The sequence below is a fragment of the Mus caroli genome, chromosome 18 (genome assembly GCF_900094665.2).
Source record: "Mus caroli chromosome 18, CAROLI_EIJ_v1.1, whole genome shotgun sequence".
In the NCBI taxonomy this organism is placed as follows: Eukaryota; Metazoa; Chordata; class Mammalia; order Rodentia; family Muridae; genus Mus; species Mus caroli.
Window position 1 is genome coordinate 54,469,109 of NC_034587.1, and position 22,856 is coordinate 54,491,964.

A 22,856-nucleotide genomic window follows, 5' to 3' on the forward strand; every position below is an offset into this window, starting at 1 on the left:
GATGAGGCCTGTGGCCCTACTCAGGCCGGTTTCTGCTTCCCTAACTAGGAAGACAGTTTTGAATGTAAGTGTTAAGGCTCTTGGGTTGTGTTTATGATTTTTGAGTGTGGATGCAGTAAAATAGCCAGGCTTCTCAGGAGAAGAAAGACCTGGGAAGACGTTTTTAATATATATTATTCAATGGAAAAAGAATAAGCACCAATGGCATTATATAATTTTATAAAAATAGGTACATTATATTTTCATTTTTCTTTGTAGACATTAGTCCTTAAAAGTTTTATTGTTTTTTTTTCAAACTTTTGTTTTAGACTGAATATGCTATTTTAAGAGTTGCTTTGGAAAGGAAAAAAGTCATTGGAAAGAGTAAAAATGATTTAAGAACTTTCCAGCTTCTTGTGTATTTTATTTCAAAAATAATGTTAGTAATGGTAGAACGTATATCAATGTGCTTCAGGAGTAATTACTGGGCAGAGTTTCATTCAGTATGCTTGTCGCCAGTATCAAATGAGAAGCTGGGCATTATGGTTGCTCTAGCAGTGATGGCTTGAAAGAACTATACTCCGCTTCATGATTAACACAGGAACTTAGGAACTGGATAGCTTTAAAACACACCAGAGGAGATGTTAATGGCCCACAAGAGACCGTAGCATGGTCCAAATATTAGTTACTAGAGGAGAAGAGCTTATTTAGTTACTTGATTCAGAGTTCCCGAATAATAGAAATCTTGTTTGCAGGTTACAGTAACTAAAGAAAAGGAAAAATAACCCTGAAAGCATGCCTCTCTGAGCAGTAGTGATCCCTGCTGGTTCACAGGTAAAAGGAGAGAGGCACTGGCAGGAACACAGCACACCAAGAAATATAAAATGCCAAGATATGGAAGGGGCAGACCCTAAGGGGGGAGCCAGCTCCTGCTCCATGTTGCTTGCTGCAGCCTAGGTTGTCCCAGAGTGACTCCCGCTAAGGAGGCAGGGAAGAGCAGAGGTCACGCCCGATAGAATGCTTCTAGAAGAAATCTGCAGCATCTTTGACTTTAGAGTGGACTTGTGAGCTACCTCAGTGATCTTTGCAGATCTGAGGCATGTAGATCCTATCTAATGAGGACCGATGTCACATAGGGTTCCTGATCTCGAGTTTGCTTTCTCTCTAGAGCCTGTTCTGAAGGCAGTGCTAACAGCTAAAATGTGGGTTTATTAGAGTCAGCCAGATGTTTGGGAAGAAGAAATGAAATACAGACTCATTTGGAAATTCAGTTTTAAGTTTTATAGGAAGCTAATTTTAAACCGTGGAATAAAATTTGGGAATGAGGTCTTTATTTTGCTTTTTATTGCGTGACGGGAGCCAGTAAATTTACTTCCAATAAAACAACACAACCAACCACCCAACCAATATGCAGAGGTTGAATCCAGAAAGAGAACCAAAACAAGCCATGCTGAACCAGTGGTTCTCACCCTTCCTAGTGCTGAGACCCTTAATGCTGTGATCCCCCTCCCAACCACAAAATTATTTCATCACTACTTCACAGCTGTAATTTTGCCACTGTCATGAATCATATGCAACTGATAGGCAACCTCAAAGGGGGCGTGACCCACAGGTTGAGACCCTCTGCTCTAAACAGAGATGTTCAAGAAAAACAGCGGAAGGATTGGTGTCTTTCAAAGGGAAGCAGAGCTCTGGCCCCCAAGGCTGCTGACTGTTCAGGCAGCAAACCCAAAGAAGAGAAAACATTGGGAGGGCTTATGGGACAACACAGAGACTGGCTTACTCATAAGAGTTCAATGGCAATAACCAGGCAGCTTGTTCCGGAACTTAAGGTAAACATTGCCTTTTACCCACCAGCTCCAAACAGGAAAAACAACAACAACAACAAAAAACTATCACAAGTATCAACCAAAAATAATGGAATAAATGGGTGAGAGTAAGATATGCCCAAGCATCCTGCAGCCCCTCACTTGCTGGTTTGCAGAGGCTTGGTTTAAAGCTCCTGTCCTGACCTTTGACCTTGTCAGAGCAGCATCACCGTTACAAAGCTCACAGAATTATGAGGTATTCTCATCAAAACCTGTGCATGCATCTTCACATCCTTGCCTGGATATACCCTGGATGTATAGCTGGTGCTTAGGCATATCAAAGAGGCCTGGGCTCTGAATTCTGTGTGGGAAATCAGGTCCCTCTGAGGATGGCCCCTCGTTGGTATTTAAACTGACACTTAAGCGGTGCCTTAAGATCCCCAGAGAAAACTAACCCAGTCAGCTTCAAAACTACCTGCATCCATAGGTAGCATTTTTATTGTATTTGGTTTTCAGGAGAAAGAGTATAGAATAGAAAGAAACAAAAAAGCCTGCCATCTGAACCCGCAGCTGTTGAACCTAATACAATGCCTCAATCTCCCTATCGCTGTAAAACTGGAAGCCCAGTATACAGTTTTATTGAAAAATAGTGTGAAAACTCTCTCCACCCCAAGAGCTCCCTTTCCAGGAGGGGTCTGTTCCTTTTAGGGACAGAGACCACAGTTTCCACTCACCCCAGCACCAGATGCGCTTGTGATTGGTTGTGTGTTAGTTACCAGAAAGTGGCTGAGACCAGTGCAGAGTCTAAGGGGCAGGAATGGGGTCCTTTCTTCTCCTGGGGTGTGGCAAGCTCATTTCAGAAGAACATGTGGGATGGGATGCCCTGCCGTAGCCATCTTTGGTTTGGCCGGTTTTTACCACCGGCCACATGTGGTTTGCTTTATACGCCAGTTTTGAAGGTCAGGAGCCGAGTATAGCCTGTCGGTGTTTCCTCTGTAATAAATTCCGTTACTTCTCAGGCCAACAGATGCTTAAAGCAGATTAGAAGGAAACGTCAATATGGGAAAGCACGTTAAATGCTATGACATTCACAAGTGTACCTGCAAGTTAAAAAGCCATTTCTTAGCCACATTTTCGTGGATAGACATGGGTGGCTTTGTACTGAGGACAGGGTGTCGAGCACCTTTTCTTTTTATTGGAATTTTTATCAAAATGTTTTACTAGAGAGATCCTGTGTGACATTGAAATGATAGCTTCCATTGCGTCACAACCTACCAAACAGCCCCTCTTCTGACAAGGGACAGACGATGGGAGAGAAGCAGCTGGCCTCAAAAGAAAGAGCCGTGTTGTTGAAAATGTTTAAAGCTGTCACTTCACTTTTCTATTCTTGGTTTTTGGATTTATTTCATATGTACATGAGTGTTTTGCCTCCACGAATGTATGTGAATCACATAAGTACCTGTGGATGGTTGGGAGCTTTCATGTGGGCACTGGGAACTGAACCCAGGTCCTGTTTAAGAATAGCAAGTGTTCCTAAATGCTGAGACATTTCTCTGTGAGATATATATATATATATATATACCATATATATGTATATATACAGACACATACATACATATGTATATATGTGTATATATATACACACATACATATATATACATATGTGTTATATATTCATATATATACATATATATATATATTTGATCAAACAGTAAAGAATTTCATAAATTTCACATAACTGAGCATCAGCATATAGTAGCCAAAATAGATAAATTCCCTGTTTTCATGGATAGTTTTATCACTTGGGTAATAAAAATCAATCCATGTTGATTTAGTAAAGTATTCCCAGAAATAGTGATCTGTTTTATTAAATGGTGGCATTGCTCATTCAGGCAGTGTCATGGAAAGACATCTCTAACAAATCACCGACCAAATTATTCTGAGTAGATACTGGTCAGGGAATGAAGGAATGCTTAGCAGGCTATTGACAAACCTATCTCCTGTCTCTCATTTCTGCTTCTTATTACTGATTAATAAAGGCTTTGTTCTTGAGAAAAAAATATGTGAGGTGATACAAACTTTGTAAAACTATATTCAAGTCCTTATTGAATTTGATTGATTTAGAATTCTAAACATATGTACAAAGGAAGAAAAAAAATAGCGGTAGAGTCCATCATGTGGCTGTAAGTAGGAGCAAGCATAATTAAAAATAAAACTAAGCAAGCCAGGCAATGTTTAATTAAAAGTGGGACTCAGTGGCAGGTCAGTTTCTGTGAGTTCAAGGTCAGCGTGGTCTATAGAGCTAGTCCCAGAACAGCCAGGGCTATACAGAAAAACCCTGATTCGAAAAAACAAAATGAATGAATGAATGAATGAATGAATGAATGATAATAATTCCCAAAGGTCTGAAATAATGGAGAACATCCCATACAGCATCGTCAGAGAAAGCCTAGAGGAAGTTTGTAACCTCTGGCATGACGCTCCCACTGTGCTCCACACCAGCCCGCTCCCAGCCATTCATCTGGTTTCATTCCACACATTTTTGATGGTTCATCTCAAACCTCAGCATCCTGAAGCTATTGAAACCAGTCCTGTCTGACTCGGCCACTTCTCACCAACTACAGCCTCAATTTTCTGGCCTTCCTATTTGGAACGATGTTTATGGCCTATTTTGTACCACTTTCTAACAGTCGTGTTTGATTGTTTTACTGTTGGGTTGTGTGTGTGTGTGTGTGTGTGTGTGTGTGTGTGTGTGTGTGTGTTGGTTTGTTTGCTGGTGCTGGAGATTAAACCTTTCCCAGATAAACCTCACATTCCAGAAGTAGTCAGTTTACTTACTACACCACACAGAGAGATTAATTGGCAGCCTGGTTTTATTATGATGAAAATGTATCTGGTGTAGTAATAATCGAGAATATTGGAGGAGTCAGAGTGGAATCTCTGCACATTCCTAAGGGTGTCTTCTTTTTCCACGGCTCCTTGTAGCACGTGGGTTTCTTTGACAACCAAGAAGAACCAGTCACATGGGGCTATCTTAAAGTATGCTGCAGGATGACTTGAGCCCTGGAGCAGCCTCCCTGGGACAGGGCCTGAATGGAAGAGTTGACTACTAATCATGCGTTCTTAATCCCTAGTCAAGAGACTTCTGGGAAATGTGATAAGAACTACTTTGGGGATGGGAGGCGGGAATCAGGCTTGTTTTTAGAAAATTCTTGATTTTCATCACCTCTGGTTGAACCAAATGTAAGGTAGAAATCTAGGGACTCCAAAAGGGATGACCAGAGCCTCATGGAAGCTGAAGAAAGCCGTGGTCCTTCTAATTACAGAACTGTCAGCAAAGCTGGGCAAGAGTGGGTCTCTATGCCTTACGGCTGGAGCAGGGAGTTCAACACTGATAACTTTGTGTAACCTCCTCTGAGGTCATGAGGGAGTTTAAGATGGGAAATTAGACAGATATCTCTTGGGTCCATGATGGTTCCGACTCAGGAAGCTAAGGTCAGGAGGTGAATGAGCGTGCCTAAGTGCATAATCAGAGCATAGTTTGAGGAACATTTGCAACAGCCAAGTGTGGTGACACATGACGATTGTCCAGGCAGTGGGAAGTCTCTGAGAATGAGAACAAGCTACAGGTCAGCCTAAGAACCTGTCTCAGCAACCAAAAGAGAAGCTCTACCAAAAAAAAAAAAAAAAAAAAAACTGAAAAAAAAAAAAAAAAAAAAAGAACTGAAAAAGAATGTCATCAATTATAACATTCACCTTAATTCTAATAAGATAAAAATTATCCATGACTTTATTATCCTAGCAACACGATGGCTCTTGTGTCTTAGTGTTCCTTAGACACACGTTTACACATGCACATGTTTCTAATCAAAACACCACGTTTTATATTCTTCTGTTTTCATAAGATCTTCTACATTTCAATGAGTGTCCATGCCTGGGCATCCCAAATAGGACGAACAAACTGTGTGTGTAAAGGAATGGTTGCTGAGGAATGTCAACCTTTCTTTTAACAACAATAACTGAGTGATTTAGGGATAACATCACAGCTGGAAGCTACAAAATGGTGTTCCGTTCTTGGATCTGCGCCCTGACACTCATGAGGTGCTTGTTTAAAACAAAACAACAAAAACAAGAATGAATGGAGAAGAAAGAGAGAGAGAGAGAGAGAGAGAGAGAGAGAGAGAGAGAAAGAAAGAAGGAAAGAAAGAAAGAGAAAGAAAGAAAGAAAGAAAGAAAGAAAGAAAGAAAGAAAGAAAGAAAAAGGAAGGAAAGAAAGAGGAAAGAGAAATAAGGAAAGAAGGGAGGGAGGGAGGAAGGGAGGGAGGGAGGGGAGAGAGAGAAGGGATGGAGGAAGGAAGGAAGGAAGGAAGGAAGGAAGGAAGGAAGGAAGGAAGGAAGGAAGGAAGAGCAGACTTAATACCCACTTTCAAATAATTTACTAAGGGCTCTTCAGTTTACTTTCAAAAGCAGCCCTTACTTGATCATCACCCTGTTTTCACATAGCTCCCATCTGTGTGCATCTTAGATGGCAGTGAAAACCATCATGTTAACCTCCTCAGGCAAGCACTCAGCCGTGCACACAGCTTGGAGGGGGGATGAAGTGGCCCATGGCTGGCTGTCTTCTGTGTGGCAGCAGTTAGGTATCCATATTAATGTGAAATGAAAGTAGGGGCTGGAGAGATGGCTTAGCAGTTAAGAGCACTGTCTACTCTTCCAGAGGACCCAGGTTCAATTTCCAGCACCTACATGGCAGCACAGAACTGCCTGTTAATTTCAGTTCCAGGGGATCCCTCATACAGACATACAAATAGACAAAACATTCATATGCATAAAATAAAAATAAGTTTATATGAAAAAGTTAATGAAAGTAAATTTCATCATGACAAAAAGTGACTCTTACAAATGGAATAATCACACACCCACACCCCACACACAGGGGGAGGGTGTGTGGAGGAGAGGCAGACAGACCGACGGACACAGGTCCTCATTCTGAACTCTGCAGTTTGTGAACCTTATATGACAAAAGAGATTTTAGAGATTTGGTTCAAGTTACAGATCTCAAGATGGGAGATGTCAGTGAATTATGTCAGGTAGGTGTGCACATATGAACTCTCTAAAGCAGAGACCAGGCTGTGGTCAGAAGGGAGTGAGCAAGGGTTTTAAAGATGGACTCTTAGTGACTTGGGAGGTAGGGAGAGGGAACTGGATGCCAAGGAATGTGGACCGTCTGGAAAATGGAAAGGGCGAGGAGCAGACTCTCCTAACTCTTCCCAAAGTGTGCAGCTCTGGTGTCTTAGTTTGGTTTCTGTGGTTGCCATAGTCACCACAATCACAAGCAACTAGGGAGAAAGGATTTATTTCATTGTGTTGCTTATGGTACGTCAGGAAAGGAAGTTAGGGCTGGAACTCAACAAGGAGGCAGGGAATGTAGAGGAACAGTCCTTCCTGGCTCCCTCTCCTAGACAGGCCCATCCCGCTTCCTTATACTACTCAGAACCACCTGCTGAGGAGTGACATCACCCACCAAGAGAGCCGGCACTGCCCACATCAATCGTTAATCAAGAAAATGCCCTCCAGACTCGCCTCCAGGCCGATCTGATAGAGGCATTTTCTCAATTGGGGCTCCTCTTCCCAGAGCATTCTAATTATATGAAGCTGACAAAAATTAACCAGGACACCTGGCCTCTCTTGAGTTGGAGCCTCCTGAGACTCATGGTGGACCTTTGGACTACGCAATGATAAGGAATGCAGTGTGTGTTCTGTAAGCAGTGGTCTATCGTACATTGCTATAGCAGGAAGGTATGTCGGAGCCTTCCTGTGTCCTAATATGACCTGACTATGGTCATGTCAGACCATGGGGAATGCGCAGGCTGAGGCATTTCATTTTGTCCCAGTGACTATTGAGTATGTGTACCACTTGCCTTCCCATCTTCTGTACAGTGATAAAGGGTGATGAGATCTTCCCTGGCCCATGGGCTCTGAGCTTAAGTGGCATGGGTTAGTCTACAGGCTGAGAGGATGAAAGCTTCCATGTCACCTTCTGGTTGTCTGTCTTTCCTGTCCAGGCAAACTGGAAGGCTCTCAGTGAGACAGAGGGTAGCGTAGAATTTCATGGCTAGCTAGAAGGTGGGAGGAGCCTGCCTGGAGGATCTCTGGATCTGCATGAGGGAAAGTACATTTTGATGTTTGTGTCACAGAAGTTTCTAGGTGTATTTGTTTGCAGAAACTAACTTACTCAGTCCTTATTAGTAAGCATGATCAAGATATGTCTATCCTAGGAGATTAAGGATATAATGTATTACATGTGACATAAAAACTACTTTCTAATTCTACCACTTCCAATTACATGGCTATGGAAAAGGACATGTTTAGCATGTCTCATATGTTTGGTTCAACCCCCAAACCCCAAGAGTAATTACTTTGTCATTCTTATTAACCTATGTCTTCTTCTCAATAGGCCTAAGTTTTATTATAGGACATTGCAACTCATAACTGGTCCTACTTAAAAATAAGTAACCATGGAATGACATCTTTGTCACACACTCCCTGTGCCCAAATATCAGGGAACATCCTGGACGGGGGCAGAAGTCTGTAATAGCCAGAGGACCAGGGGGACTTGTGCAGTCATGTGTTCTTCTGTACATGAGAGGACCATCCAAAAGTCACAATGGCTGTCGTTGAGTGCACAAGACCCATGAGAAATCAATACAGTCAAAATCCCAGCATGGATGGAAGAGGGACTCACAAGACCCCATATCTAGCCAAGGAGCTATTGACAGCTCCTGAGCAGATAGGGAGTCAGTTTTCTTCAAGGGTATGGCCACTGGCAGGTTGCCATGTGCAAGTGGATGACACCACAGTTGTGCACGTATCAGATACTGGGTCTGGTTTTTAAGAAGAAAAACATGAACTTGAGAGGGAGATGTTAATAGAGAGGGGTACAGGAGGAGAGGGATAAGGTAGTAAGGGGTGGGTATGCTCAACATAAGTCGTATATATGTATTTGAGGAAATACTTGCACTTGCACTCAAATACGTATTTGAGGAAATCCTCAAATAGTAAACAGGTTTGAACATTCTCTTGATAATTTTGGTTTTCTATCATTGGAAGCCATGAATGCAGATCTGCAAAGTTGTGTAAGGTCCATTATTTTTGTTAGGAAAATTGCTTTCACTTCCAAATATCTTACATTTAAAACAATTGCCTAAGCCTTTCCTCTTTCTCCCTTTTACTTCTTAGGGAATTTCATACAACGGGTTTTGATTCTATTCACTCCCCTCCCCCAATCCCTTCCAGATCCACCTCCCCTCCTTTACCAAACCAAGTTGTGTCTTTGTTTTCTTTCGTTTTAAACCCTTCTAGTTCACTTTGTGCTGCCAATATGGTCTAGGGTGTGTGGCCATCCACTGGAGTACAGCTGTCCTATCCATGGCCACTCCCTTAAAGAAAACCTCTTCCCTTTTCAACAGCTATCATTAATAGCAGCCCCTCTACCAGGGGTGGGGCTGACTGTGTGCGTACCAAGCTCCCCTCTCCATTCTGGGATTTTGTCTGACTTGTGCTTCCGTGCCGTAACATGCTGTAGCATGTGTCCCACGCTGTAACAACTGCTGTGAGTTCATGATGTGGAGCTGCCCTGTTTTGTCCAGGAAATACTGCTGTGCCACAGTTTTCTACTTCCTCTGCCTCCTTTGCTCTTTCTAACCCATTTTCCAGAGAGAACATTACCAAAAAAGCAGTTCTATGTCCACCAACAATGAAAAGTAAATTCACCTTATATATTCCTATTCTGAGAATGGGAATACAAAGTAATAAAAGTATAGTCTATTGTAACAATAGCAATTTGACATTTTCTTAACAGTGCAGGGTGGTAAGAACAGCTCATTCATTCTTGACTTATTTGATAGAAGAGAGACCGAGAACGAGAGGAATTGAGTAGGCAAGTAGCCAGAAGGAGGATAACTCCTAAGAGCAAGCAAGCATGGACAGAAAACAGATATTCTATGTAGGTGTCCCAGGTTTATACAACCAGAAATCACATTTTAGTGTGCTGGGTTGGGGGGTGGGGTGGAGACATGTAATACCACCACTCCAGAGGCTGAGGCAGAGAGACAGCAAGTCCAAAGTCAGCCTGGGCTACCTATAGCAAGACCCTGGATCAAACAAAAATTTTAAAAAGAAATACCATTTAAAAAGAGAGAAAAGAAAACCTTTTTTTTATTGTGACAAGATACACAGAGACTACAATTTGGCATTTTAACCAGTTTCAAGTATCAGATTTAGTGGCACCAAGTATCTGCATTGCTGTTAACATCTACCCACAACCCCCACCCCTTCCCTCACTTCACACTAAACTGTCTGAGCTGGAAATAACTCTTCTCTTTCCTCCACAGGAGACACCTGTTCTGCTATTTGTCTGTGTGCTTACTTTAAATAGATTCATACAATATTTGTCCTCATGTACCTAGCCATGAATAAGGATTTCAACTACTCGTTTGATAAAAAAATATATTTTATGTAGATGAGTGTTTTGCTTGCAAATGTGTCAGAGCATCATGACAGTGCAGTGCCCACAGAGGCCAGAAGATGTTGGATGTCCTGGAACTGGAATTACAGACAATTGTGAGCTGCCATGTAGGTAAGGGGCTGAGAACCAAACCTGGGTCCTGTGCAAGAACAGTTGACTGTTCTTTACCGCCAAACCATCTCTCCAGCCTTACATAACTGCAGCCCTATGCTTCTGTTGGCTCACTGACAAAGGAGCCATGTCACCTGCTGCCTTGTCCTGTGTTCACTGACAATGGATCTCTCATAGCTTGTTCAGCCTAAGGACTGTTCATCTTTCCCAGGACAGAAGTCTATTTGGGGGCAAAAAGTATTGAAAACATGCTGATACTCTACCAGGTGTATCCAACCTTTTGTCATTGTGACTCAATATCATCTACAAAGTTCACTCTAAAGAACTATAAAATCAAGCTACCAAAGGGGAAAAAAAAAGAAAGGAAGAAAAAAAGAGAGAAGAAGGAAGGAAGGAAGGAAGGAAGGAAGGAAGGAAGGAAGGAAAGAAGGAAGGAAACCAAAAGTATAATAATGTTTTAAGTAAGTCTGTGATTTTGTGTAGGACTCAACACATGAGCCCATGAGTCATGATTTGGACATGCCTGGATCCCAAACTTTGGTTGAACAAATCAGCTTCTCCTTCAAAAACGTAAAGATCTACAAGCTTTTATTGAGGGGTAACCAAATAACATTAAATGAAAATTTAAATCTTAATTTCTACAGAAGTATATGAAAGGGAGGAAAAAATAGTGTTTTGTCTTCTAGGTTATTTGGCAGACTAAACATATTGACTTAAGGTTGGTTGCTAAACAAAAAGTCACTTTCATCACATACAAAATTCATGGGTGTTCTATAAAATATTGAGAGCTGAACAGTTAAGTGATTGGAGTTTACATAGCATTGTGAGCCACCGAAAAAGTAATAATTAAAGGCTTGGGGCTTCTGAGCAACAAGATGCTACACTGACTGGCTAGGAGGAGGGGCTTTTCTGCTTCTTCAGGAAAACAGACACACTGTATGGAGAAACAGAAATTCTCTGAGTTCCAACAGGGTAGTGAGTGTCAAAACTGCTGGGATCCCATGGCTGGGGCAAGGAAACAGCACTGAACCCAGGATTAAATGGGCAGGATCAAAAATTAGGGCCTCCAGTATCCAGTGGCCTAGCAAAAACCAAGTAGCCAAGTACACTGAAAGTCACAAAACAAGACATGCCAGAGCAAGGGCCATGCAAGGAATGGACATCTTTCTGCCACACCAACGCAAAAGGACGTGTGAACGTCTTAAAGACTTTATTGTGGAGAAGGGTAGGGAAGGGAGATGTAGGGACCCCTGAGCTGAGTGGCCTTAGTTGTATCTTGTCAGAACAGTTATCCAGAACGGGCAAGCATGCATTTGCTTTCCTTGCTAGCTACCAACCAATAAAAAGATCAGTTAGAAGAATAAATCAATTAAAAAAAATTTAGACACTAAATATACATAATCATGTTCTTTACAAGGGGATTGTTTGTGGGAAGGAGACAAGCTTCTGGTTTTAGCATGGTCACACTTTCCTCAAAAACAGAGAAACAAAACCAAAAACAAACAAACAAACAAAAACCCAGAAAAAAACAGTCAGGTGTTAGCAGCACAGGACTTTAATCCCAGCACTCAGGAGGCAGAGGCAGATGGATCTCTGAGTTTGAGGTCAGCCTGGTCTACAGAGCAAGTTTAAGAACAGCCAGGGATACAAGGAGAAACCCTGTCTCAAAAACACAAAACACAAACACAAACAAGAGCAAAACAAAACAAAATAAAACCCACCATGATTTCAATTTCTTAAATTCCCCATGTGGCTTGAAGTCCTTGGAAGGTGTGTGATGGCCCCAATCTCAGCTGCTATAAAAACTGTGAAGCTCAGATGTTTGTCACTGTCATATCGATGACAACAGGACCACTTATATTATTATCTTGGGCACTTCTAGGAAAGAGAATTAGTTTGAGTGACACTTTAAATAAGTGTAGCTAAGACAGTGTCTTACTAAAGTTTATCAGACTTGGTGTCAGTTATTTTGTTTTTTCTGATCAAGATAAACAGAAAAGTTTTAAGATTTGACAGGATAATTTGTATATTTTATTACTTTTAAAGGGAAACCATGAATTCAGTTTATATCTAAGATGGTTTTTCTTGATTCTTTCATGAAAAGGAACCAATACAAGTATCAATTTCAGGACTTTGGAAACATTTTCATTTTAAGTGGATACTTTGCTCACTTTTCCCTATGTCTTAGTCTTATGCTGTGAAGAGACACAATGACCATGGCAGCTCTTAGAAAGGAAAACATTTAGTTAGGGCTGGCTTACAGTTCAGAGGTTTAGTCCATTAATGCCATGGTGGGAAGCATCGTGGCAGAGACTGAGTGAGACATAAGGGCCAAGCTTGAGTGTCTGAGACCTCACAGCCTACCCCAGGTGACAAACCTCCTCCAACAAAGCCACACCTACTCCAACAAGGTCACACCTCCTAGCAGTGCCACTCCCTATGGGTCTATGGGGACCATTTTTGTTCATACTACCACAACAATGATCCATGTAAAAACAAGGAAACCCCCAGAGATGGTGCTCCCATCTGCGGACAGAATAAGAGTACGCTGAGAAAAACATGTCAATACTTCTGTACTCTTGGTATCAGTTGGAGCTATATCTTGGACCTAAAGCTAGACAATAGATAGTTTTGGTCTTGTCTTTACATCTGTATCTTTACATATTACATGCTAAGCATTCACTCACTCCCAACTTACCCTCACCCTCCTTTATCTCCACCCTCCCCACTCCTGTCAATCCTTATGTTCTTTCAGACAGCCTCATTTCTATTTTCATGCCATGTGTACATAACTGATTCTATATCTGTATAAAATCTACAGGCCATAAATGAGAAAAAAGTGTAATATTTGTTTTTTTCTCTGATTGACTTAACTTATATAACATTCCCTCCAGTTCCTTCTGGTTTCCTGCACAGGAAACTTTATTCTTCTCAAGACGTCTCCTTTTTATTTTGTGTGCATGCGTGGGTTGAGGGTGGCATGTGCCATGTCCCACGTGTGGAGGTCACAGGGAAAGCTGTGCAGCCTAGGGATTGGATTCAGGGCTTGGGGCTTGGAAGCTGTAGCTTTCACTCGCTCATCCATCTCACTGATTCAACCTTGTTCTTTGTCGCCGAAATAAATCCCATTGTGTATATATGCCATGTTTTCTTTGGTCATCCCTCTGTAGTTGGACATCCAGATTACTTCTATAATTTAGCTGTTGTGAATAATGCTACAGTAACATTAGTGTGCAAATTCCATTGTGTGGTGTTAACTTGAAGTCCCTTGGGTAAATACCCAGGAGTGGTATAGCTGTGTCACATGGAAGATCTATGAAGAGGGACTAGAAAATTCTCTGTTAAATTGAATCACTGTTCAGTCTGTGGGAGCTATTGGCCACCTCACTCATTCTCGGGATGATTGGCAGTTCTTTATACTGGTTTCCTCAGTAAATTACCAAGAATTAAGACTCCAATGAAACCAATTAAACCCTTCGCTCAGGGCTTTCTGTCTTTGTTAGCAAGGGATTGGGGTGGTACAGCATCCATGGAAACTTCTAGCTGAGCTTGTCAAAGGCATGAAATAAGGGAATTCACAGAACGATAAGATCCCTGTGTTGAACTAGGCAATGTTCAGAATTGGATGAGATTATTGGAGCTTTAATAGCTTTGTGGAGCGCGAGTCTCCCAAACGTTCCCATTGCGGTAACTGGCCTTTCTTTTCCCATGCAGGAGTCATATGGAAGGTGGTGTCTATTAGTTAGAAGTGGACCACTGACTGTCCAGATCACAGGCTTTCACATGACCCTGTGCACGGACTGACGGCAGTGTTCTGCCAAAACGGAGCCCATGGGGAATAGGCCTTTGAGGTTGTTTAAAAGTGGTGGGCTGTGAGAGAGAAACAGATTTTCTTCTTGGAGCTTAATTTAGCTGGAAAGAGAAGATAGGCAGAATGTGTTTCCTGTAGTCTCATGTCTTGTGTAATTTCATTTAATATAAACAAACTTGCTCTGAGTCATGTAATCAACTGACATATTTATTTCTATGTAAAATGTGACATTCAAGCTATATATAGCACATAGCCCAAAAGAACACTTTCTAAATAACTCCCCAAGTGCCCCATTATAGTCGGTCCAATCATCAGATCCCACAACAAAGGCAACTTCACAGGCAAATGCTGTCCCTTCTATACCATTGCCCAACAACAAACATCAGTGGGACTCTCAGCTTAGGCCACAGAACTGGAAAAAATGTGAAGCCAGGTAACATCTTCTGACTTCTCTAGGTGGCCCACAGCATGAAGGCAGGTCATACCCAATACACACACAGACACTTATCCTCCATCTCCACCCACTCACATGTCTAACACACACACACACACACAAACATGCACATGCACGCAGGCAGGGAAAACTAATTGAGTGTGCTCTGATGGCTGAAGAGAAGTGTGGAAAACACTCCCTGTGTATTCTAGGATGTCCTCAGGATTCTGAGAATCTAAATGGACCTGTTCCCTGCCATTTTCTATAACCAATCAGCAGAAACTTTAAAAAAATAAAATAAAATAATGTATCTTACTTCCCTTAGCACTACAAGAAGAATCTGAGTCTTAGCAATTATTAACTATGCCCCGGCTGACTGTGTAAACGCAGGGATTCTAACACGTACGTTAAAGAACTTGAAGCCCCCAAGAAGCCCTGGGGAAGGGGCCTGATTCATGGGTGCCATCTGTTGTTTCCTTAAAAATGGCGTCTCTACCTTCCTGTGATCTAAATGTCTTGTTTGGATTAACATATTAACATTAAACACACACACACACACACACATACACACACACACATACACATACACACTGTCTCATCACTGCTGGCCTCTCAGGGACTAGTGATTCCACATTCTGAGGCCTTCCTCTCACTACTTCAATGGGAGAAAATGCCAAAATGCCCTGCAAAGGGGGACCTCCGGCTTCATTTCCACCTGTAAGGCAAGCGGCTGCTTTGGGTTAGAAATGAAGGAAAATTCAGATTTTCAAAAGCCGGATGTGATTCCTCTACTTAACTGATGTGGCAATGATGTCTATCTTGAGATTTTTTAGATGCACTCAAGAACTTTAGACTTCCTAGAGACACAACAGAAGGGAAGCTGTTAGAGGAATTTTTGCCTGGATCTCTGGAGAGCTCAAGCAAAGTTAGCAGGAATAGGATGTCCAGATGGCGATCTGATTGTCCCTTCTGGAAACAGAAGGAGATGGACCGCCTGAAGCTGGCAAGGGTCTTCAGCCGGTGTTCTCCCGCAATGGGACACCTGGAGGGCAGAACACGGCCGCCACCAACTTCTTGATTCCTTCACTCACCTCAGGTGGAGTTAGATGGGAAAGCCACCAAGAAAGCAGCCCTGAGAGAACACCCTACCTCTGCCATACTGTCTGAACGCTTTGACCTCTACTTAACCACGTATTTATACAGCCGTGGATCAAGATGGGGTAGATGTCAAGATAATGGGTGAGGGGAATTATTCCGACCTAAAAATATGTTCCAAAACCAAAATAAGTAAGAGTAGAACAAGTAGGAGGGTGCATTGACCTCAATACTGAACGTCACAGAGGAAACAGGGTTCACATTGCTCAGATCCGGGAAGCTGATTTGATCAAAGTGTCTATAAACGGAACGATAGACATGCTTGTTTAATAAGTCCTGACTCATAGAGGCACAGATAGAAATCACTTCTGCGCTGCCTACCCAACTACTCTATGACCCTTTGTCTGCATCTTAGAGGCCTGGCGTTTCTCTGAATACAGAATTTCTCATATTGGAAAGATACCAGGTAGGGCCTGGAACAACACTCCATCATCAAATCCAGCAACGTATAAACTGGACAGGATGGGCAAGCACTGTGTGTAGCCTCTCCGTTCAGATCAGGTTTGGTTGCCAAATAAATTGAAATCAGATCAGGCCGGGCTTTGCCACCAGATGTGCTATGGAAAACTGATTCCCAGAGCTTTGGGGATAGGAAATCTGCAACTTAGAACCAGGGGAGGGTGGCTTGTACAAATGAGAATTGCTCAATTTTACAACTAACAGGACATCAGCTCATCTACACACAAAAAAAATGGGGAAATTTAGAGAAGGGATTTAGAGCCCTACATGGACAGTAACTATATTTAATATCTTTTGAGCAAATAGTATGTGTCAGATACTAATTTAAGGGTTTTTTAAATTCCTTAATTAATTTATTTTTAAAATAACTACAGAGTATTAGGTATTATATGCTATTTTTAAACATATATTTTAACTCATTATACTCTCATAGTATATTCTCGTAGGAATATCCATATTCCTCAGCCCCCTAAACTTATCCTTGCTCCAGAGTCTGCCTCTTGCTTTAATTTCACATGAATCCTTTGCCCTCTCTTCTATTCCTACATTTCTCTTTTGCCCCCTGTTGAAGTCCCTTCTAATTGTCAGGCTTTCTTTACATTTATTCCCATTTGTATTCATATATATGTGTGTGTGTGTAGTGTATATATGTGTATATATATATATATATATATATATATATATATATATGTGTGTGTGTAGTATATATATGTGTATATATATATATATATATATATATATATATATATGTGTGTGTGTAGTATATATATGTATATATATTGTATATATGTGTGTGTGTGTGTATATATAAAATAAACTATGGTTTAAAATGAGAATATATAATTCTCATCTTTATAAGCTTGGATCACTTTGTTTTATAGAATATTTTCCTGAAATTTTCATAATTTTATTATCTTTTTTAATTGGATATTTTATTTGTTTACATTTCAAATGTTATCCCCTTTCCTGGTTTCCCCTCTGCAAACCACCTATCCGATCCCCCCTTACCCTGATTCTATGAGGGTGCTCCCCCACCCACCCACTCCTGCCTCACTGCCCTAGCATTCCTCTATACTGGGTCATCAAGCCTTCACAGGACCAAGGGCCTCCCTTGCCACTGATGCCAGATAAGGCCCCTTCAGCTCCTTCAGTCCCTCCCCTAACTCCTCCACTGGGGTCCCTGTGCTCAGTCTGATAGTTGGCTGTTAGCATCCAGATCTATACTGGTCAGGATCTGGCAGAGTCTCTCAGGAGACAGCTATATTAGGCTCCCATCAGCAAGCACTTCTTGGCATCCACAATAGTATCTGAGCTTGATATCTGCATGTGGGATGGATCTCAGGTGGGGCAGTCTTTGGATGGCCTTTCCTTCAGTCTCTGCTCCACTCTTTGTCCCTGTATTTACTTTAGACTGAAGCAATTCTGGGTTAAAATTTTGGAGGTGGGTGAGTGGCCCCATCCCTCAAAATGGGGTGTGTGTGTATGCCTAACCTCTAGGTATGGTTTCCACAGCTTCTCCCTTCCCTTTGTCAGGTATTTCAGCTAATGTCATCCCATGTGGTCCTAGAAGGCTCTTGCTTTCCTGGAATCTGGGACTTTCTAGCTGGAACCCCTAGTTCCCCATCCCCTATTGCTATACACCTCTGTTCAATTTCCTGACTCTCTGTACATCTTCTCCATCTCTTCCCATACCTGATTCTGCCCCTTCCCCCTCCCCCTTCTCTCTTCCTCCCAAGTCCCTCCCACCCTCTACTTCCCTTGATTGTATTGTTCCCCATTCTAAGTAGGACTGAAGCATCCACTCTTTGGTCTTCCTTCCTCTTGAGCTTCATGTGATCCATGAGTTGTATCCTGGGTATTCCACATTCTTTGCCAAATAACTACTTATCAGTGAGTACATACCATCTGTGTTCTTTTGTGACTGAGTTACCTCACTCAGGATGATATTTCCTAGATCCATCCATTTGCCTGAGACTTTCATTACAAGTCATTATTTTTAATAGTTGAGTAGTACTCCATTGTGTAAATGTACCACATTTTTTGTATCCATTCCTCTGTTGAGGGACATCTGGGTTCTTTCCAGCTTCTGGTTATTATAAATAAGACTGCTATGAACATAGTGGAGCATGTGTCCTATTACATGTTGGAGCATCTTCTGGGTATATGCCCAAGAGTGGTATAACTGGGTCCTCAGATAGTATTACGTTCAATTATACTTGAGAAAAATTTCATTGTGTATATGTACATTTTCATTACTGATGATGAGATTCTTGGCTGTTTCCACTTACTTGCTACTATGAATATAGCAGCAATAAATATGAATATATAAGTGTCCTTGTATTGATGTATGGCGTCTTTTCCATGTGAACCCAGGAATGGGATAGTTGGGTCATATTGTATTCTAGTTTGCTTTTCTATACTTGTGATAGAGCACTAACCCCCCGTCCCCCCCCCCTCAAAAAAAAAACCCATTTCGCTGAAGAAAGGGTTTCTTTCACTTTATAGCTTGCTGTTGCTTGTGAAGGAGAGTGAGAACAAGGTCTTGGTGCAGGAACCTAGAGGAAGGAACTGAAGCAGAGGCCAAGGAGAAACACTGCTTTGTGGCTTGGTCCTGGGGCTTGGGGCTTGCTCAGTCTGTTTTCTTCCACAACCCAGGACTACCAGTCCAGGGGTGGAATCTCCCTCGCTAATCCCACACTAATCATCAAGCAAGAAAACACCCTCAACTTGCCCAATTTGAGGGAGACATTTTCTCAGTTGAGGTTTCTTCCCCAATAACCCGAGCTTGTATCAGGGTGAGAAAGAACTGACAGCACTTATGGTAGTTCTCTATCTTTTAGTTTATTAACTTAGACAACAAAGACACATAGACTGTACTGTGATCATATTCCTTTGCCCCCTCTCATCCTTCTCCTTCTGGAATGCCCTTCTTTCCAATTAGTCTCCTAGGAATCTCTAGGTCCTTAAAGAGTATAATGTATTTAATATCTATATGTGCATAAACTGTGTTTTGTTCTTTTCCAGCCACTACTTCCTCCCCTCCAGTTCCTCCGCTATTCAACCACCACCATTTCTTCCAAACTTCATGTACTCCTTTTCCTGTAAACACACTAAGTTCAGGCAGTGCTGCCAGTGTTCTTTGTCACAAGCAAAGAAAGCTAACTCTCCCTCCCCAGCTGTCATTGTTGGCTAATGGTTCCTTCAATAAGGCTGGGACGTCATGAGTGCCTCTCCCATTCATGCTGAGATTTTGACTGATCTTTGATTTGATCTTCTGTGTGCTGTCCCAGCTCTTGTGAGTTAGTGTGTGCTGTGGCACTATCATGCCCAGCAAATACTGTTTCTTTACAGTCTTCTATCTCCTTTAACTTGTACCATCTTTCTGCCCCTCCCCACCTCCACCCACGATCTGAGCCTTGGAAGAAGAAAATGTGATGTAGATTTCCCATTTAAAGCTGAACACTCCTCAGTCTCTTATCGTATATTAACCAGTTACAGTATTAATTTCGATCTACTGCAAAAAGCTGAGAGGTACACTAATTTATAGGCATAAGGAGAAAATGAGGGCAGTTTAGAGCTCGGTTCATTTCATATAATCTAAATATTTAATTTAAATTTCTACTCTAAGTGAAGCATGAGGCACCTTGTTACAGTACTAACAGACCTATTGCCAAGTGAAAGAAATGGGTGAACAAACAGTGCAAACAACTCTAACAAGCCAACAGCAGGCAACTGGAAAGGATCAAGTGTAAGACATAAATTAGTCCATTCTCTCAATATCAAAATTTTATTTGTAGACAATCGAAAATAGCATTCTTGACATATTCTTTTTTGACATAAAGAAATTAAGAAGCACATTTTAAAGTTTTTATTTAGACGTGTCTTTTTTCTCTCTTGATCTTCGCTTCCTACTCCCTGCTCTGTCCCCTCGCTCCTTCCCCCATTCTCCCCATTCCATCCCCCCTCTCTCCATGTGCTCATGGCCAACCTCTGCTTCTCTACTCTCTATGTCTTTCTCTGCCTCTATTAACCTCTTAACTCTCCTCCCCATGCCCTGAATAAACTCTATTCTATACTTTAAAAAAATGAAGTGCCTTTTTCATTCATAAACATCTGTGATTCATTATCTTGAAACTGAGCTCATTAGCAGATTATTGATACATAGTAAGCTTTTGTGTAAAGTATGAAAAAATAGATTGTTTATATTTTTCTTAAGGGAAAGGCTGGTTTTTTGTAAAAATTACTGTTTTATCCGCAAAGCCAAACTTAGTACCTTGCACATGAATTCACACTATATGAGACAGATGGCTCAGATCTCTAGCCACTCCCACCCAACCCCACTAGACACCCCTGTTGGTATAAATTGCATCATTTAAACATGTGGCAGTATATTGTAAGCTGAAAGAAGAACCACACAGGTACTTCATGGATGCCAAAACCAGATCAGAAACTAACTGAAACAACAACAGAGGAGATAATTTCTGTGGTGTATGGGAAAGAGAAACTGCCCAATTCCCTGTGATTGATTCCATAATAGATTCTCTTTGACACTAGACTGAAAGGTCTATCCCTAGAAGACAGGGACAACCATCTGTCTCCCAAAATACTTCAGGATTTCAGAAGAATCTGACATTGTGAAGACTGAGCAGGGAGACCAGAAGAAGCCAAATTTCAATTACATTATTGAGAGTTCTACGTCAAGTCTTGCCTGGAGCTAGTGCTGTCTCTGAAGCCAGTACATTCTTTTCATTACTTAAACCAGTTTGGCATGGGCTTCCAGATTGTTTGAACAAAAATATCTCTGAATGATACACTATTATTGGCTTTTAATATAAAACTGTTTTTTATTCCCACTGTGGCAGACATCACAGTGAATTGCACAAAAGATGCTATCCTTCTTCATTAACAGAAGCCCACTGTTACTGGTAAGTTAGGCAAATAATATGTTTTAGAAATTTCCTCCACAGAACACAAAACATGAATGCTCATTAGCCACACCAACAATGGGGAATTTTTATTTTCAAAACTGCTTTAGGAGTATGCTAGAATTATAAATGTTTATCTATGGCATCATTCTACAAGCATATATAGAGAGGATGCAGAAGAGGAACAGGACGAGATTGGGCAAGCATCATGGAAGTTTTCCTACCTCCTACATGGGACATTTTGGTCGGATTTTCTTTTCCAACTCTTAGACAAAGCTTTTTGAAGAATGCAGTAACCTTGCAAAATGAACTAACCCTGGAATTCCTCAAATTCATCTATATGGAACAATAATCTCTCTTTGTCCAAGTTGCTGATGGATGGATGGGCAATCTTATATGTAGCTCAATCACCCTGACTGATAAATCCACAAATCGTATTAATTCTCTAATCCTAAGTATAAAATCAAGTTATTCAATTGATTAAAAACAAATTGAGACAGAAAAAGAAACATATTATCAACCCTAGGCAAACCTTGACATTTGAAGGTATTACTTGGCTCCAAGAATTATGTTGACCAATTACTACATAATATAAATTAAATTTAAGCAATCTTAAGATAGAGATAAAAGGCTGGGTTGCAGAAATGGATGTATGCTCTAACTCTTTGTTTATCAAGGTGGTTAGAACCAGAGGACACTAGGAGGGTCATCTTGGAAAGTAGCCAGAACAAATGCCCACAAGTCTTCATGGTAACCCTGCTGCCAATTCCTAAGATTCTTAGCATTTGCTAGATCATAAATCAATAATAACTGGAAACATATGAATGAGATGTCTGACCTACTGTGCCATTCTTCTTTTGCTTTTTAAAAAGAAAACATTTTGTTAAGAAGTGAATACAGGAAAGCCGGGCAGTGGTGGCGCACACCTTTAGTCCCAGCACTCGGGAGGCAGAGGTTTCTGAGTTCAAGGCCGGCCTGGACTACAGAGTGAGTTCCAGGACAGCCAGGGCTACACAGAGAAACCCTGTCTCAAAAACAAAAACAAATTAAAACAAAAACAAAAACAAAAAGTGAATTCATGAATATAATTATTATAATCCTATTCATTCCCTAACTTCTCCCAGAGTCACCCCCACCCCCATCCCCAACTTCATGATCCCCTATTTTATAATTCATGAAGTCCAGTTTATGCCTTCCATATACTTAAAGGGTTAGAGTCATCCATTGAAGCATGGTTGAGCTACCAAGGCCCACACTATTTAAGAAAAATGACTCTCTCTCCTTCAGAATCTATCCACTGCCAATAGCTCCTCCGCTGCAGGAGGGGATTAGAAGCCCCTCCTACTTCCATGCTAGAATATTGGTTGGCTTGCTCTTGGGCAGGTCTTGTGCAGACCACCACAGCGGCAATGAGTTCATGAGTTCAGTGGTTCTGCAATGTCTAGAAGGCACTGTCTCATTGTCAAGGTTTGAATAAAAATGTCCCCCATACACTCATCTATTTGAATGCTTAGTTATGAGGGAATGGCACTGTGTAAGGATTGGGAGGTATGGCAACATTGGAAGAAGTGTGTCACTGGCAGAGGGCTTTGAGATCTCAAAAGGTCATGCTAGGCCCAGTCTCTCTCTCTCTCTCTCTCTTCTTCTT

General features: G+C 41.5%; 1 protein-coding gene across 1 annotated transcript in view; it reads left to right on the forward strand.

Annotated features, from left to right (window-relative positions):
* Positions 1–22,856, forward strand: part of Ccdc192 (coiled-coil domain containing 192) — a 197,937-nt gene that overhangs the window by 157,965 nt on the left and 17,116 nt on the right.